We start from the raw sequence: 6000 nt of genomic DNA, 5'->3' as shown, positions 1-6000 counted from the left end.
GATCCGCCATTTTGAATTTTGATAAACTAACACCGGATTCGTAATCAGCAATCATAAAAACACCTAAGTTGTAACTTTCATGAGCTTACATAATTTTTATTGTGCTGTGTATGGTATAATTTGTTTGTTTGGAATCTTAGATGTGTTTTTGAGATTAGGTTCGATAGATTTAATGTTTTATAGGAATTTTCAATTGAAAAGCTTATAGAATAGTTAATTTAAATTAAGGGATCTTAGAATATTATCAACATGCGGTTAGATTCAATTTTGATAAATCAAAAGTGACCATTTTAGCGATTTTAGGGCATTTTTTGAGGTTAGGGCGAAACCAGGACCCATTGGCCAAATTCTGATGGCGGATTCGGATTCAGCGCATCGAAATACATCGGAATACATATGTCTCGACCTCAGATCAAGAAACTTTATTTTTTTTGTGTGGCTGTGTTATGTTTATTTGTAAATCACTGCTTGCAAAAATAGGCAGTGCACATTTTACAAAATAAACGTGTTCAAATTTAACAACAGAAAATATTGCTCTTCAGAAAGTTATGAATTCAGAACACATTTATTTTGTAAAATGTGCAACTCCTTTTTCTTCAAACAGTGTTTTTCTAACAAACATAATTAATGATTAAAACATAGCATTTAAATTCAGATTTTTCAAGCTTTAAATTCAAATAATAGTGGAGGATTGGGCAAGAATAGTTAGGTAAGACCTTTTCGTTTTCTTTATTCTATTGGATTTAGACTATTCAATATTGATATCTCAAGTGTTAAAAATATGTATTGAACATTTTCTGAATTTTAATTATTGTGTTAAAAGTCATCTGAACTAGAATCAGAGGTTTAACCAATTTTCTTTAGACGACCATCAATCTCTTTGTCAATAAGCTTCGTTTTCCGTATATAATTACGCACTATTATGTATATCTTCCTAAAAACAACAATTAAACACTTTTTTAAAATTTGTAGAGGTGTGCAAAAAGCTCGAATAGCCGAGCCGACCCGCAATTTTTTTGTGCCGAGCCGAGCTCGATGTATCGAGTACTCGAAATTTTCAAGTACTCAATTTGATTCGACCTTTTAAATTAAAAAAAAAATTTTTTATACAAAAAAAATTTACTGATTGATATTTTATTAGTGACGTAATTTGTAGTTGCAAAATATTTAATATGTATTAGAGTAATAATAAAATATTTATTCATATTATTGCATAGGGAGAAGAATACATTTCGATGTCGGGAAAGAGAATTGAAGCCAAATTATTTGAAGAAGTTTCGCAGTGTTGCAAGAAAGAGTGTTACACAAATCAGCAACAGAAAGATTGTTTTTGTCGTTTTGGGAATCTGGAGATTATCATGTGCAAAATGCTGAAATGCAACTTTAAGTAGAATGATGACGCTGAAAGCTCGTATTGAAAAGGTAGGGAAGATTAAATACTGGGAATATCGATTTCATTGCATTACAGGATCCGCTTTAGTTTGTCAGAAATTTTTATGTCAATTAATGCAAATCAACATAGGCAGATTTACAACTGTGCAAAAAAAATGATCAGCAATGACCAACTTAATGACAATAGAGGTCGACACGAAAATCATTTTTCAAAATTAACAGAAGAAATTAAGACATTGATTCATCAACATTGCCAATCAATACCTCATTCGCAGTCGCATTATAAACGAGATTCCTCGAATCTGAATTACTTTGACCATTTAGACCTTACTTTAAAGAAATTGTACAATTCAGAAATGAAAAAAAAATGTTATCAGAGAAAAATCGATTATGCTGCGAATTCGATTATGGACAAAATCTAGCTTTGTCCAAATTGTCTGTCTCAGAACAATTTAACAAGCGTCTTTTGTGGTTACACATTTTTAATTTTCATACTTTTAATGACAGTAATGAGCGAAGTTACATGTTCACATTTTTTGAAGGGTTTTTAAAAAAGGGGGAAATACTACCTAGAATTTTTTATTGCATGTAATAGAAAACGAATTTAAGTTGGCTTATTATGACAAAATATATTTATTTTCCGATTCCTGTGGAGGGCAAAATAAAAATTATTTGCTTTTTTCTTTCCTCTCATTACTGTCAGTACATATTCAGGTAGAAGTTGTCCATTTATATCCAGTTCGCGGGCATTCATACTGCCAGTGTGACCGAAACTTTAAATTGTATAGCAGTAAAAAAAGTAAGTGGAAATCATTGAAACGGCGGAGGAATATTTTGAATTAATAAAAAATTCAAGAGACCCTCCATTTACAATGATTTCTGACATGTAGGATAAAGTAAAGGATTTTAATTTAGTTTTGCAAACAGGAGTAAAAATTCCTAATAATTTAATGATAAGCAAAGCGGTAAAAATCGCGTACTTTCCAAACGGTTCGATAAATTTGTACGACAATTACGATAACAAGTCAGTTTCGAGTAAACTTGAAATTTTAAAAACACTTGACGAGTTAAAAAATGCAGTGTTAACAATACCAATAGGTATTAGAGCCGAAAAAATGATATTCAATCACTACTTCGATAATTATCGCATAAAGGTAAATTGCTTTTTAATAATTTTTTTCAGAAATTATCTTAAAATTAAACGCGCATGAAAATTTAAAGGGACAAGAAAAAACAAATTCGTGTAAAAAAATGTTGAAATTAAGAAAACTAAGGAGCAATTCCACGGGAAGTGATCTGAAAAATTTTCGATGATTTTAGCAATATTAATAATACTTACCGAATTTGTTCCCTTATATACATGGAATAAAAATGTATAAAAGTTTTTTCAAAATTTTTTGAGTTACCGCTTACTCAAAATTTTGGTCGGTTTTTCAAAAAAGGCACATAACTTTTTTCTTTGTTAACCGATTAAGATAATTTTTTTTGGAAAATGCTCATAATAAGAAGCACTTTAAAGAAAAAAATAAAAAGAAAAAAAAAATTTTTTTTGCCCGAAAAAATTTTAAAAAAATTTTTTGAATCAAAATTTTGAAAAAAATACCTCTTTGATTTGAATTTTTTTTTGTAGTTATTGTCTATAAAGTCAAGAATACTTCCTATAAATTTAATTATGGGACAACAGTAACTTTACGAGAAAAAAAATAAAATGTCCAGCGCGGCATGCCGGGACTCGTGCATGTATTCGCTTATGGCGGCGCAAGTATCGTTCCAAATCACTCTACAAGTCACAATTTGTTGCCAAAACGATTTTTCTTTTTTTCTAAATCTTCGTAATTAAGTTTTTTATCGATCTCTGGAGCCCGGTTTTGAAATTTTGTTTTTAAACATTTTTTTAATAACAATAAATTTTAAAAAAATCATAAAATCGTAAAATATATTTTTTCCAGCTTCAATCATTCAGAAAATTAATCAAAAAACCTATTAAAAGGATGTTTAAATGTTTCTGATGTATAACAAAAGTATACCAATTTATTAAATTGTTTAAACAATTAATTGTTATTTCTTTCCTAAACTGTACTTAAGGTTAGAAATTGAAAACATTCTTTTAATAGGTTTTTTGATTAATTTTCTGAATGATTGAAGCTGAAAAAAATATATTTTACGATTTTATGATTTTTTTAAAACTTATTGTTATTAAAAAAATGTTTAAAAACAAAATTTTAAAACCGGGCTCGAGAGATCGATAAAAAACTTAATTACAAAGATTTAGAAAAAAAGAAAAATCGTTTTGGCAAAAAATTGTGACTTGTAGAGTGATTTGGAACGAAACCTAGTTTTGGCCTAAGCAGTTTTGACAAAACTAGTTGTGGCAGATTTACATCGACCATTGGCCGTTTTAAATTGCCAAAACTAGAATTTGCATTCCGTCATTTGCCAAAACCAGATGTGGTATCGACGAAAATGACAAAAGCCGTTGAATCTAAAACTGTGTTTATATACTGAGCAAGTCATCTCTTTCTCTCTCTCTAATTTAATGACAATAATTTAATTATTATTTTTAATAATTGAAATATTTAAAAAGTAAGTAAGGGGCCGTCCATAAACCACGTGGACACATTTGGGGGGCGGGGGGGGGAATCAAAAGTCCACGTTTGTCCATGAAGGGGAGGGGGGGTGTTAAAGCAAATGTCAACGTGGACATATAATCAAAGATATTTCCAAAAAATATATCTTAAGCTTAATCAGAATGATCATAAGTTTCAGTTAATCAATTTCCCTGACAATTTACTGATATTAAAATTAATTTCCCTGACAAAATTCTTTTTACAGGAAAATATGAATGTTTACGGAAAATGAGTAACATTTATGATTTTAATTATTTTTTAAAATGACAATTATAACCCTTCCTGAATTCAATTATTTTCTACAATTTCCACCCAGTAAAAAAAAGTATTGGAAGAGAGCGAATAGTATTGTCGGTGAGTTTCTGCCAATACGGTTTTCACGCGAAAACATATTGGCAGAAACTCACCGCCAATACTATTCGCTCTCTTCCAATACTTTTTTTTACTGGGCAACTAAACCTTCGTCTTTGAATCAATTAATTTAAATAATTTTCCGAAAGTTCTTCTAAAATTCTGTTATATTTTTAAATTATTTTTGAATTTGATTGATAAATTTTAATTAAAAATTTTTAACATGATTGTTTCCTCTAAAATGTTAAAAATAATTTTAAAATGTTATTTTTTTGTATATATTTGAATTTTTGAAAATATGTAATTGAGAATATTGAATTTTAAAAAATTAGAAGCTAATTTTCATTAATTTTCATTTTTAAATTTACCTTTAAAGATTTTTTATTCTACAAAAATTGTAACGAAAGACTTAAAATAAATTAATTATTTTCAATTAAATTTTACAAAATTTCAACTATTCAAAAAGATTTGTTTATACAGGGTGGCCATTTTTTTGTAAAAAAAAATTCACGGTCATTTCCCGGTCATAAATTATTTTTCCCGGTCATAAATAATAACTCTGAAAATAAATTATTCCATGAAAGATTGAAAGAATTTCCTGATTTTTAGACAAAACTTTGACTTTTTCCTAAAACCTAAAAATATTTTAGTTTACTCTAAAAATAATTTTGAACTTAAATAGATTTTTTGAAATAAATATTTAATTATTATCCATTATTTTTCCATATAGTAGGTATTCAAATTTTAAAAAAAATCAAATTTTAAATTCTTTAAATTTGAATAATTTTTAAGAATTGCTACTGTAACTTATTAACAATTATTTTCAAAATTTCAATTCAATTATATTCTAGAAATAACTAAAATATTTCTAAAATCCACTTGTTTACAAGACAATTTCATGAAATTTTGAATAATTTAAAAATTTTTCAATTAAATATTAGGTACATATTTAAAAACATAACTAATTTGAAAAAATGTGAATAAAAATATTTTTAAAAACTGACTTATTCAGAATTTTTAATTAAAATCTTTTAAAATTCAACTTTTCTAAAACTTAAATTTGAAATTTTTTAAAATTCAATCTATAATAATTATTAATTTAACATTCTAAAATACAGAAAAGTTTGCTTATCAATAATTGCAAAAAAAACTAATTGATATTAATGCAAAATACGATTTTTTAAAAATTTATTTTCTAAAAAAAGAAATTTTATTTATTTTTATATACATTATTTATTATTCTAAAATTAATTTTTATAAATTTCGTATCACTTTTGTTCTAATTAGTTCAAATTTTTAATAATTTTTATTTGTTTTGTTATAATATTATTGCAAAAAAATTTTTAAATTGATTTATTTTTCACTATTCTATACGATGTGAAATTTTTTCTCATTGAAATTTTTTTGACAAGTTTAATTAAAATTATATTTTGTTTAATTATTGTTAGAAATAGAAAGAATTTAAAATTAAATTTAATATTTTCTTTTTCTAAATCTGTTACGTTGGACAGCAAAATTCATAATTTTCTTATAAATTCTAGAAATTGAATATTTTTATAGTACTTTTTATAAAATTCTCTGACAAAATATAAATAGATTTTAAAGAAGATCGTTCAATCTTTTTTAATGA

General features: G+C 26.3%; 1 long non-coding RNA gene across 1 annotated transcript in view; it reads left to right on the top strand.

The window, feature by feature from the left end:
• The first annotated feature begins 1237 nt into the window (after positions 1-1237).
• Positions 1238-6000, top strand: part of LOC122503125 — a 31589-nt gene continuing 26826 nt past the window's right edge. The window contains exon 1 of the long non-coding RNA XR_006301709.1: positions 1238-1422. This is a non-coding gene — a long non-coding RNA (uncharacterized LOC122503125). The remainder of the gene's footprint in view (positions 1423-6000) is intronic.

This window comes from Leptopilina heterotoma, unplaced genomic scaffold (assembly GCF_015476425.1).
Source record: "Leptopilina heterotoma isolate Lh14 unplaced genomic scaffold, ASM1547642v1 Lhet_245, whole genome shotgun sequence".
Classification (NCBI taxonomy): domain Eukaryota; kingdom Metazoa; phylum Arthropoda; class Insecta; order Hymenoptera; family Figitidae; genus Leptopilina; species Leptopilina heterotoma.
Note: the sequence above shows the minus strand (reverse complement) of the source record. Positions and strands in the feature narration are given on the sequence as shown.